At 49.9% G+C, this 12,574-nt stretch overlaps 1 protein-coding gene across 3 annotated transcripts in view; it reads left to right on the top strand.

The window, feature by feature from the left end:
- Chdh (choline dehydrogenase) overlaps positions 1-12,574 on the top strand; it is a 32,497-nt gene that overhangs the window by 2,414 nt on the left and 17,509 nt on the right. For 2 of the 3 annotated variants that reach the window (XM_028860859.2, XM_028860858.2), the window contains exon 1: positions 10,067-10,682. The exons of the other annotated variant lie outside the window; for it this stretch is intronic. The gene's annotated coding sequence lies outside the window, so the exon portion shown is untranslated. Of the gene's footprint in view, positions 1-10,066; positions 10,683-12,574 lie in introns of those variants that run through there. 3 annotated transcript variants of the gene reach the window in all.

Below are 12,574 nucleotides of genomic sequence, written 5' to 3'. Positions count from 1 at the left end.
AGGAACTCAGAAGAAACCAGAGTCAGGGAAGCAAGTTGAAGGGTTTAAATTCACTGCATGGATGTAGAGCAGGGACATAAGACAATTAAATTTTTAATTCTAATATCTCCATGTTCCCAAGTGGGGAAATTCCCGTGGAGCCATAACCTCTGTTAACTCTGCTGGAGCCATCCTGGAGATAACAAAGCTGTGAGGGTTGTTGACATACTGAGTCTAGTTTCCACCCACACAGGTGGAATTTTCCACTTTGTTTTTTTTGCAAATACTAATCAAGTCTCTGAGCGGTTGACAGTGGATTCATTGTCTTGTGAAGGGGGAGCTGGTTCTAGTGAATACCAACTGCCTGCCAGGGCTCTTTGGCCAGCCCCAGCTGGCACAGCAGTCACTGGAGCACTCTAGCCTCTGTTGCCACCTCTGCCCTCTGTTCCACTCCAGCTGTTTGAACTTGGACTTGGCTAATTTAATGCTAGCTTTGAGCCAGAGACCCTGAGGGCTTGCACTCCATGATTTCCAGTATGGGCGTAGAACTCTGTATACAGTCTCTGCCCCAGTAGGAGGGGCTGGCACAGAAGAACCCCAGTAGGAGGGCGTGGCACAGAAGAACCCCAGACTCAGGCATGATTATAGTTCAGTGTTAATGCCACCCCAGCCAGGTCCAGGAGGCAAATCCATGTCAGGGCATGACCTGTTAGTGGCGGTGACCTCTGTCTTGTGGACCCTTGTGTTGATTTCCATGTTTGTTATCACATTGGGGCTTTGAAGAACATACAGACCTCAGAAGAAATGGGTGTCCTTTTTTCTGCACGAAGCCTCACTATAGGCGGAGTCAGCCGCATAGGGATGCAAGGAAAGGCAGTCGCTGTGTTGGAAGTAAGCGTGATGCGATGGGTCTTGCTCACTGATAGCTGGATGAGCCTGTAGTTGACATTGTTATTATTGGTTGTAGCTGTAGTGGAAGAGAAGATGGGATTCATGGATGAGATTAAGTAAGAAGAGGGAAGGGAGGGTAGAGTTCAGGATGTGGACTGTGAACTGGGTGAAATTTCCACGGGCTTTGAGCTTTGTATTTTTAATTCTTTTAACTTTATCATTTTTTTTAAGTCTTATTGTACAGCACAGGTTGATTTAAAAATCATGACGCTCCTGCCTTAGCCTTTACCTCCTAAGTGTTGGGATTATAGGCATGTTCCTGTGATCAGCAATTTTTCCTTTTGCCCCCATAAAAACAATAAGCCACAGATAGCTGTTTCCATTTTAAAGATTTATTTATTTTTATTTTGCGTATATGAGGGTTTGTCTGCATTTATGTGTATGCACTCATGCGTGCCTGGTGCCCATGGAGGCCAGAAGAGAATGTTGTTGGGATCCCTCGGAACTGGAGCTGCAAGTGATTGTGAGTCACCATGTGGATGCTGGGAACTGAATCCAGGTCCTCTGCAAGAAGAACAAATGCTCTGACCCACTGAGCCCCCTCTCCAGCCCCATTTCCATTATATAAATGAAGAAACAGTCCCAGAGAGGCTGTATCCTGAGTGGGGTTGAGCTGTAACTACAGCCCAAGGGTCTTGACTTGCATTTCTCTCCTAAAGTCTGTGACTTGAACATGGACCCCCAATGTATAAGATGTACCTAAGTGTGAGTTTATTTTATAAGTTGATAATTTGTGTTTTTATTTGGCATGATTTTTTTCCCCTCCCCTGAAGGAGAACAATGACAGGAATGTACTCTAGAACCCGGGACTGTGGGAGCTGGGCGATGTCTAACCTGATTTATTTCTGCAATTAGTGATAGCATAGCTTTCATTTTTTTAAAGCTGTTCTCCTTGCTGTCATGGGACTTCCTGTGGTTAATTTTATTGAGAAGTTTAGACGGGGGCAGGTATGGACGTTGGGCATGATCACAGCTGTAAAGGCCTTGAGCAGGGCAGGTGCTATGGACCCACATCCTACTCTCACTGGACTTGGAGGTGGCTTGGTGCTCCATGGCTGGTAGTATGCAGGTGAGCATGGCTTTCATACTACACAGGCTTTAAGGAACTATGGCTCTTAATGTAACTAGAGTTTTAGAGCAAAAATCTGGCTCCAGCAGCCCCGGCGGGTTAGAGAAGAGTAATGGGGAAAAGCAGAGAGGAGACTGAATCGGCATGGCCACATTGGGAAGGATGGGGACGGGCCTAGTGATCCCCAACCTAGTCTTCTTTAAGAATTGGGACTTGCAGTCCTGATGAAGGTGTGGTCTAGCTGGTCATGGTCTCAGTTCTGGTTCTGCAATGTGGTCTGAAGAAGTCTTTAGTGCCCGAGGGGACAACAATCCTTGATTGAAGATCCAAGATATGGCCTCACCCTGGGATAATTGCCCTCCTCCAGGGTTGGTCTGTCCTGGGAGGTTCTGCTGTTGGTGGGACCCAGGGTGACTGCAGGTTTAAGACAAGAACTAACTTAGCCCTGCACCTTCAGTCTTCAAGGGGGACCCGACAGGCTAGGTGGATGGTCCCTCTTATTCACGTACCTCTGCAGAGTCAAGCAGGCATGTAAACCAAAGTTAACAGAACACACAACACGAAGGCAGAGAAGCCAGGCTTTTGTCCTGCCTTCCCTGTGAGCCCAAGTGGGGCGGGAGTGCTTTGTAAGAGACACTTCCCCACCGCCTGTTGCTTTCTGTTGAATCTGAGTGAAGTCTGGAGAGACATTGCAAGGATGGAGAGAACTAACAGGTTTGGGGAGGCTCCCGCATTCAGGTACAGTTTAGAAGATGCTGTAATTCTCTGTGGTGAAGGAGTAGGTGTTCGCTTCCTTCCTTATTTTCAGATTTTTAATTTCCCAGGGGCTGATTTTTAAAACACACTGAAAAATCAATCCAAATAATAAGCAAGCCACACAAAGTGAAAGCTGTGTCCATCCACCTCAACACCAGCACAGTAAGGTCACCCAGCCAGACGCCCGGGGAACCTTCTCAACTCTGCCTTCCTTCTGTCCTTATCTTCCACAGACAATCAGGATAGCGTGTGGGCCGCCCCAGGGGAGACTGCACTGTCTCCTGTCACTTGAGACGCGAGGGTGGGTTGTTAGCCGAGAAAGTTCTCTGACTTGGGAGAGAGCTGCAGCAACACCTCTGCAGAACGTCCCAGGCTCCTGGGAAGAGTTAGCAGGGTCTGTCCCTTACCCTGCCCCTCAGCTTGTCTGTGCACGGAGGCCAGGCTTCTGCCTCCTGGCTGGGCTCTCTTTCCCTCCTTGTGGGTGATATTTGAGATCCTGAGTCAGCAGTGGCTGAAATTCCCCCTCGTATGGAAATTTGGAAGCATATGCAAATTTAGCTAGGGGGAAATGAGAGTGGGGGGCTCCTGTTCTGCTCCCTTCTCTCGGTTTCCTGCCTTCCTATCACCTGTGGGTAACCCTGGTTTTTTTTTCTCTCATTCTAATCTTTGTGATTTTTTTTTAAATTCATAACCTGCAATGTAAATGTTATGCAAATACAGTGTTGAGGAAATAACAACAAAAAATGTCATTTTTTTCCTACCAGTTCTTTCCGTTTGTATGTTTGAAAGGGTGTTAATTAGCATCACCCCAAGACCCATCATCACATCTGACAGACAATGGTTTCTTACCTTCCTTAGATCTGTCCTCCCAGTTCTAGTCCCTCGGATCGAGTTAAGAGGCACATGACCAGACACAGGCATACATACTCTTTATTTCTCTCACAAATGGTAGATCCCCACCACCACCACCACCAACCACCACCACCACCACCACCACCACCACCACCACCACCACCATTTTTATTTACTTGAGGTTATTTTCAAGAAATGTGTGTGGTTTCCCCGCCTGGATTCTGTGGACAATGTCCCTCTGCGTGCTACTCTGTTTTCTGTCTTCTCCTGTGCTCTATGGGAGATGCTTGCTGTATCTGAAATCATGATGGCATTCCAGTTTAAGTGTTAAATTAGCATCACTGAGTATTTCCCGGGCAGGGTATTTCCTAGGTGGCATTGCCATCTTCCATGTAGACTCTGTCCCCAGTTGTCTCCTTTGCGTGATGTCATTTGGTGAGGGCCAAGCTCACCCTTTGCCCTTTGCTTTCCCCGCCTCTTCCGGTTCCCAGAACCCCTCATTCTGAGAACATTCCAGCAGCTGCTGTGGAGGACTGCAGTGGGAGGTGCAGGAAGGGGAGTGAGTGACATCAGGACACTGTCAGGACGCTGTGGGGAGGGTTCCAGGGAAGGAGTCGTGGGGCCTGGCCAGGCAGGCTCGGTGGGATCGACCGAAGTGGATCCGCAGTCACTGAAGAGTCAGTGCCCCTCTGTACCCCGGTCTCCATCGCCAGTGCCCCTCTGTACCCCGGTCTCCATCTCCAGTGCCCCTCTGTACCCCGGTCTCCATCACCAGTGCCCCTCTGTACCACGGTCTCCATCTCCAGTGCCCCTCTGTACCACAGTCTCCATCTCCAGTGCCCCTCTGTAGCCCGGTCTCCATCGACAGTGCCCCTCTGTACCCCGGTTTCCATCTCCAGTGCCCCTCTGTACCCCGGTCTCCATCTCCAGTGCCCCTCTGTACCCCGGTCTCCATCGCCAGTGCCCCTCTGTACCCCGGTCTCCATCTCCATCCCTTCCCACTTTCATAGCAAGTTTTCACCCTGTACCTGCTGCTGGCAGCTTCAAGCTCCCTCATTGCTGTTGGTAAACGAAACAACCTCCCAGTTCCATGTTGTTCCCTGATGGGTAAAGGTTGATAAGACAAGTCCTCCAGGCTGCCGTTCTTTCGATGGCTCTGATACCTGTCCTGGGCCTGTCCCAAGAAGGGCCTTTAACAGCCCTGAAGAATCGGTCATTTTCTTCTTGTTGCCCTGTGACTGCACAAGGGCCCAGGCACCAAGGCCTGCGCTTGCTCAGCTGCAGCCAGTACGCCATGTCCCTGAGGTCATCTGCCCTGAGGTCAGCACAGTGTGTGTGGAACTAACTCCTAGCTGGAGTGTACACCCTTAGCCAACCCGAGCTGCTTCCGCCCCCCCCCTCTGCTGCTCACTCACCTCTGGGAGGGCCCCCAACATAACCTTGCTGCATTCTGTCTACACCTTCCTGACACACACCTTGGACAGTCAGGGTCAACGCCTACATAAGCCTTCAAGGGAAGGGAGTGCCAGGCGGCCCCTCCACTCCCCCAACACAGAAGCGACCCCCCCCCCCCCCCCCCCATTGGCAGTACAGTGGCCGCTTTCTCATCACTGTGACCAAATAGCTAACAGAGGTGACTTGAGCGGAGAGGTTTAGCATGATTTGTAGTTCAGGGCGTGTAGTCTGTCGTGGTGGGGGAGGCACGGTGGCCGAGAGGATCAGTTAGTGGGTACCAGAGCTTGTAGCAACGGCTTCGTGCATGATGCACACAAAGAGTGCTTCAAGCCGGAGCGGGGCTGCGCTGTAGCCTCCAGGCCCACACCCAGTAACCCATCGCCACCAGCCCCGACTCTCTCTGCCCCAAAGCTCCCAACCTCCTAAAAGAGAACCGCCAGCTGGGACCGAGTGTTCACACACGCGAGCCACAGAGGCTATTTCCCATTCACACTATGAAAGGCAAGTGGGTGTCTAGCCCATGTTAGGTCCCCAGGGTTCCCCACCCGCGTTCTGCTTTTGGTGAAGACCGCCACAGAGAAAGAAGGGAGATCAGAGAGAAAGTATGGGTGGGCTCAGAGGGCAGATTCTTGAACGCAGAAGCTTGTGCGCCCCCTGAGCGGGAGCAGGTCTACAGGAAGGGAGATGGGAAAGCAGCATTAAGTCCAAGAAGCCCCAAGGCAGGCGGTATCTGCCTCTCGAGTCAGCATGTAGGTTCCCAACTGGGAATCACCGGCCCAAGTCATTCTGTAAGAGCAAGGCCCTGGGACATGTGACATCAGCCTTGAAGAGTCTCCACGCTGACGAGAGAGCTTGGCAGCCTCTGCTCCCTGTACTAAAAAGTGAGAGGTGGATAGTGAAAGAACAGACTCCGTTCAGAATCGAGGAGAGCAGACTTCACTGGTCTGAGAGGTTGGTAGCCCCAGACCCTGTGACTCTGATTGTAAGGGTACAGGAGAATGAGAGGGAAGGGTCTGAGAAGCAGTTTTTTTGTAGTGGAGAGTAGGGTGTGGGGAGGGCCTGGCTTCACGGGCAGGGCGAGAGAGAAACCAGACTGCCTGCTTTTTGCTACCTCCTGGCTTCAAGGTATGTGGGAGGGTTTCTGGATTCCGTGGACAACAGGTTTCCTAAAGCCTTGGGCCTGTCTTATGGCCCTGACTTTGGGGCTGGGGATTTCCCTCATCCGGTATTGTCCCATCTACAGCTCTTCACCAGCTACGTCAGAGTAGTCTGCCTGTGTCACAGGGGCCAAGAGGCCACGGCCTTGTCCTCCCTGTCAGGGGCCAGGTAGCTCCCTGTTTCTGGAGATGAGGATCCCCGATTGCAGCTGTCTGCCGTGTGTCTGTGTGTAGAGACACTCTTAGGAAGAGAAAGCTGAGTCTAAGAAAATTGCCATCCTATGTTGACGATATGAGAAATGGAGGGAAAACAGATTTCTGAAGAGAATGCCTTAAATTTTGTGTATTTATCAAGACATTTATGTAGCCTACATAGGCTGATCTCAAACTCTCCTTCGGGTCTAGCTGTGCAGCATTCTCTTCTAGTTACATTCCTGGAAGTGAGATGGCTAAACCAAGGACTGTGCCTTTAAGATCCCAGTGTGCCCATTATTCTGCAAAGGCTTACTGCTCCCCAAATGGGCCCAGGACAGAATCAGTATTTGTCAAGGAGCCTGACTGAGTTCCTCAGGTCAAAACAGCTCCTCAGCCTGACTAGACCGTGGGCCTGCCTGGGTGTGTGCTCAGCCCTCTTCAGAGCAGGTTCTTTTTGGGTGACTGAAAGCCAGGACCTTTGGGGTCCATGGGGCATGTGCGCGCGCGCGCGCGCGCGCACACACACACACACACACACACACACACACACACACACACACACAGAAGGAAGTGCCACTAGGAGCCCTGTTCAAAAGTTCCTTTCAGATGGTTTCTAGTGTTCCAGCTGCACAGCCCTGCAGACAGATGTGTCCCAAGTAAGGGAATAGGGTCCACACTTTATTCTGGCTCCAGTTGCTTTGTAACTTACCACCACCCCAAAATCATCAGACGTGTGTAACTGGTCACAGACTCAGAACCACGTGCAATCCGAATGCACATATGAAATGGCCAGTGCTCTGACCACAGAGTTGCACATACTGTGCAATACCCACTGCCAGTCTTAGGTCACGTGACGGCAGGGCAGCATGGTGTGGCGGCCCCGTGTCTGGGATTCTCCGTTTCGCTTCTGCGCTTCCTCTCCATATTTGATCTGTCTTAGGACCAGACCCACACGAACCTGAGTTGAGGGCAAGGGTATCATGGCGGAGGAGTTGAAGACTTGCATGTGGCAGGGGTGTGGTCTTGGCAATGCCGGGGGCACAAGAGAAGCGAAACTCAGCCTTGAGAGGGAAGCCTCAGCAGGGCCTGCTCCTCAGGAGGGCCCCAGCCCCTCAGCAGGGCCCCAGCCCCTCAGCAGGCCCCCTCCTCCAGGAAAAAGAAATCTGTCCACTTGACTGTCCCTGTGGCCTGGAGTATGAAATAAAATATGGCAGATGCAAATTGAAAACTTGGGGGTGCCTTCCCTGCTCAGAGAAACTGCTGTTCTCACATCGGTCTGGTCTGACTTGATCGTTTCATTTAGTGGTTTATGACAACGTTTGGTTTGCACTCCCAGCTGGCCTGGAGCTGCCATTCTTTCAGCCTCTGAGTTACAGCTTGACCATACAGCTGCCATGACAGGCTTAGCGGCCCAGACACAGCTCCTGGCAGGCAACAGCTGGACCCAGGAAAAGCCATAAGCTGACCCCACCCAGTGGGGCCTGGCATCTAAGGGGAAATACCTGACATTCCAAACATTCCCTATACTTAGACAAATGTCAGCCAATCAGGGTCCTGAACCCTGGAAATCCTCTCACCCCAACCTCTGCTATGATAAAAACCCCACCTTGCCCGGCCTCTGGGCTCTCTGCTCTCACCTCTGTTGGGCAGACAGAGACCAAGCTCGGAGCTTGAGAAATAAAGGCTCTTTGCTTTTACATACAGGATTAGGTCTCTGTGGTGGTCTTTTGGAGATCTGGGCATAAGTGGCATGCACCACTGAGCCCAGCCCTCGCCCTAAATATTTATACCTTTCTCATTCAAATGACTGAGTTACTGCACAGCACCACCCAGAAACTGCTTGTGGGACCCTTCTACTAAGGGTAGGTTTTTATGTTTGGTTTTTGTTTTGTTTTGTTTTTGTTGTTGGGTTTTGTTTGTCTTTTTTCTTTTTCAATGGGCTGGGGGCAGCGGGAGTGATGATTTTAGTCATTTTTAAGTTTACAGTTCAGTCACAACCTTTACCGCCATTTCCACAGTTCTTCAGCTCACCAGACAAAAGCTTTGCTCCCGTTAGACACTTCCCACTTTTAAAATCCAGTTTTTCTGTCTACAAATCACCTATCCTTGGGTATGTGGCTTATTTCACTTGCAAGATTTCCAGTTTCATTCATCTTTTAGCTTGTATAAGAATTCCATTCCTTTTTTTTAGCCGGGAGGTGGTGGCGCATGCCTTTAATCCCAGCACTCAGGAGGCAGGAGCAGGCAGATCTCTGTGAGTTCGAGGCCAGCCTGGACTACCAAGTGAGTTCCAGGAAAGGTGCAAAGCTACACAGAGAAACCCTGTCTCGAAAAAAAAAAAAGAAAGAATTCCATTCCTTTTTAAAGATGAATAGTGGTCCACTGTCTTTGCATGCCACAGTCTGCTTATCTGTTCATCTGAACGCGCCAGCCTGCCTCTTCCCACCCGGTTCTTGGGGTGAGGGTCCAGTGGGACCTTTCTTTCATCTGGATGCTCCTCAGTAGGATTACTGAGGCATGTGACAACTCTCAAACTTCTGGAAACACTGCTACCTTGTTTCCCCGCGTGGCTGTAACATTTGACACTATCACAGCAGTGTGCAAGGGCTGTAACTTCTGGACATCCTTAGCAACTCTTGCTGTGTCCCTCTTGTTTCCATTCTAGGCATACTGGTGGGTCTGAGTTGATCGCTCCCTGTGGCTCTGGATTGTTTTTTTCTAATGACTGGTGAGGCTTAAGCATCTTTTTGTGCTCCCCTATCCTCTTCTCTGGAAAAGAATGTCTACTTAAGTCCTCGTCTGTGGGTGTCCATGGGGGTGTTGCTGAGTTCCGGGAGGGCTTTGTGCACCCTGGATATTAGTGCTTTATCGGCCTGGGGCCGGCCGGCTGGCGCTCTCCATCTGTGGGTTTGTCACTGCGCTTGGATTTTGTTTCTGGGAACTGTCTTGCAAAGCAGCCCTGGAACTCCCCACAGGCCAGGCTGGCCTCACACACTGCTCTCCTGTCCCCGCCTCAAGGGTGCTGAGATTGCAAGTGTCACACCAACCCAAGCTTGTCATTTCACTCTCCGTAGTGTCCTTTTTTATTTCCTGTCATGTTGGCATGATGTCTGAGAAGTCACCAACTCTAATGTCATGAAGATTTCTGCCATGTTTTCATCTGAGAGCTTTGTAATTTTATGCCTTGCCCTTATGTCTCTGATCTGTTCTGAATTCATGTGTGTGTGTGTGTGTGTGTGTGTGTGTGTGTGTGTGTGTTATACTCATGTGTGCACATTCATGTGTGTGCGCATGGGTGTGGCTGTGCATGCCCGTGGCCAGAGGTCAGTATGAGGTGTCTTCTTAATTCTCCATCTCACTTTATTTGTTTGTTTGTTTGCATTGCCTAGGCTACTTCAGACTCACAGAGATCAGCCTGCCCTCCACCTCCTGAGTGCTAGGATTAAAGGCATGTACCACCACACCTGACTCCCCTTTAATTTTCGAGCTAGGGTCTCTTATTGAACCTTGAGCTCCTGATTCAGCTAGGCTGGTTGGCCATCAAGTCCTAGGAACCCTCCTATTTCTGCCTTCCCAGCAGTGGGATCACGTGCACGTACTGCCACATCTGGTGTGCTCTCTGTCTGTCTGACTCTGTGTGTGTGTGTGTGTGTGTGTGTGTGTGTGTGTGTGTGTGTGATGTACACGTTGTTTTCATGGTCACCAAATGAGGACAATACTCTTCACCTTTTCCCCTTGAAACAAGTGGACTGAAGCTAGCCTGGTGGCCAGCAAATTCCAGCGATCCTCCTGTCTCCCCATTCCGTAGCCCTGGGGTTATAGCCACAGGCGTGGCCAGGCCCAGCCTTTTCCATGGGTACTGCAGACTGGAGTTCAGCTCCTCCTGGCTGTGTGCAGCGAGCAAGCGCTTTACTCATTTGAACCGTCTCCCCAAACCCCTCCACCTGGCTTTCACGTCGGTTCTGGGGATCTGAACCCGGGTCCTCACTTTCCTAACTGAACCATCTCCCCAGCTTCTTGGATTGGTTTTTGTCTGGGACACGAGCAAAGGTCCAAGTTCACACTCTAGTGTGTGAACTTGCTTCCCGTGGGCCGTTCGTTAAGAAGACCTTCGTTTCCTCTTTGAATGATTCGGGCACTGGTTGAGAGCCGGTTGGGCCCTCCATGCAAGGGCTCACTTCTGCTTGACGGCATCGGTCCACACGCCTGTGCTTCTGACAAGCAGCAGTTTGGGTGACTGGCCTTGCGGTGGTTTAAGATCCAGAACCGTGAGTCTTCTGGCTTTGCTGTTCTTGCTCGGGTCTGGGTTTGGTGTTTTGTTATTGTTGTTTTTCTGTTTGGACGCCCTTGATTGAGTCCATATAATTTCTGAAACACACTTCCCTCTTTTCCTTTCTTCACATTTTTGTGTCTATCCCGTGTGCGTGGGCCACTGTGTTTGCGTGAAAGCTGGAGGACAAGTTGTGGAGTCACGTCTCTGTTCTCAACACAGAGGTTCTGGGCTCAAACTCAGGTTGCCGGGTTTGGTAGCGAGCACCTTTTCCTGTCAACATCTCACTGACCCCCAACATTAGTTTTTCTGCTGCAAAAAGGAAAAAACATTGAAATCTGGTAGAAATCTACCCATTGAATTGGTGCTACTGTATCTTGACAACAGTAATTCCTACAACCTATGAACATGGGATATTTTTCTATTTTAATACCATTTTTTTTTTGTCTTTTCAGCAACATTTTATAGTTTTCAATAACCAATGTGATGGTTAATCTTGATTTTTAACCTGCCAGGATTCAGAAGAGTCCACACTTTTGGTTGTGTTAGTTAGTGTGGGCATTTCCAGAAATTTGATGGGGAGGCAGGAGCACCCACCTACCCTGAATGTGTGTGGGGCTATGTTACAAGCTGAGGCCCTAGACTGAATAAGAAAAAGTGAGCAGAGGCCGGCATTCATCTCTCTCTGCTGCCTGAGTGCAAAGGCGATGTGACCAGCCACTTGACAGGCCTGCCTCCATTCCTTCCCCTCTGTGATAGATTATATCCCTTCATGCCCTGAGCGGAAGCAAAACCTTTCTTTAAGCTGCTATTGTCAGGTAGTTTGTTACAGCAACAGTAAAGTAACTAATAACTAATGTAGTGTTTCTTTTAAATCCTTGGTTAATTTAATCCCAATCTTTTGTCTCCTCTCTCTCTCCCCCCCTCTCTCTCTCTCCCTCCCCCCCTCTCTCTCTCCCTCCCCCCCTCCCTCCATCCCCCTCTTCCTCTTCCTCCCTCTTCCTCCCCACCCCAACCCCCCCCCTCAGTGCACACCCCCATGAACACACAAAGGCACAGGGAAGCCAGAGGAGGCTATCAGGTACCCTGCTCCATTACCCTTTCCTTCCTCTGCCTTGTTCCTTTGAGATAGGGCTTCTTGCTGAAACTAGACCTAGGCTTGAGGAGCCCAAGCCCCAGTGACCCTCCTGTCTCTGCCCACCGTGGTGGGGGGGTTACTTGTGCAAGCACAGACATGCCTAGCTGTTTTGGTTTGTTTTTTCACATGGATGCTAGGATCTGAACTCAGTTCTCTCTCTAGCCCTTATTTTATTCTTTTTTATGCCGTTACACATGTAAGTTCCTCCTTCATTTCTCAGACTGTTGTTACTGTATGGGAATGCAACTGATTTTATATAACTATTAAATTTAATGCCTATAATAATCTCTGTCTGTCTGTCTGTCTGTCTGTCTCTGTGTAATTCTTTTGGAAAGAACTTACACTAGTGTGTTGATCCTGTTCTTAGCTGAAAAGCTTTCTTGCTGTCAGCATTGAACACGGCGCTAAGGCTTATCGATTTTGCTGTTGCTCTGCGAGCCAGCTTTTTATCTTCATCAGCTTCCTCCATTGTTTTTCTTTATCTCTGCTCTCATCTCCAGTGTTTCCTTCCCCTGCTAGCCTTGGTTTAGTTTGTTCTATTTTCTAGTTGTTCACAGGATAAAGATCTTCCCTCTGTTTGAGGGCAGCAGATGCAGCTCAGCACGCGCTGATAACAACATGGCTTTCACCACGTTGCGTAAGCTGTGGTGTTGTTGCGTAAGCTGTGGTGGTCCGTGCTTTCTTTTCTATTTGGCTTACATGTTTCTAATTTCCTCTGTGATTTCTTCTCTGACACACTGGGCTTTTAGAAG

The sequence above is a fragment of the Peromyscus leucopus genome, chromosome 9 (assembly GCF_004664715.2).
Source record: "Peromyscus leucopus breed LL Stock chromosome 9, UCI_PerLeu_2.1, whole genome shotgun sequence".
Lineage (NCBI taxonomy): Eukaryota > Metazoa > Chordata > Mammalia > Rodentia > Cricetidae > Peromyscus > Peromyscus leucopus.
The sequence above is the reverse complement of the archived record's forward strand: the minus strand, read 5'-3'. Positions and strand labels throughout refer to the sequence as shown.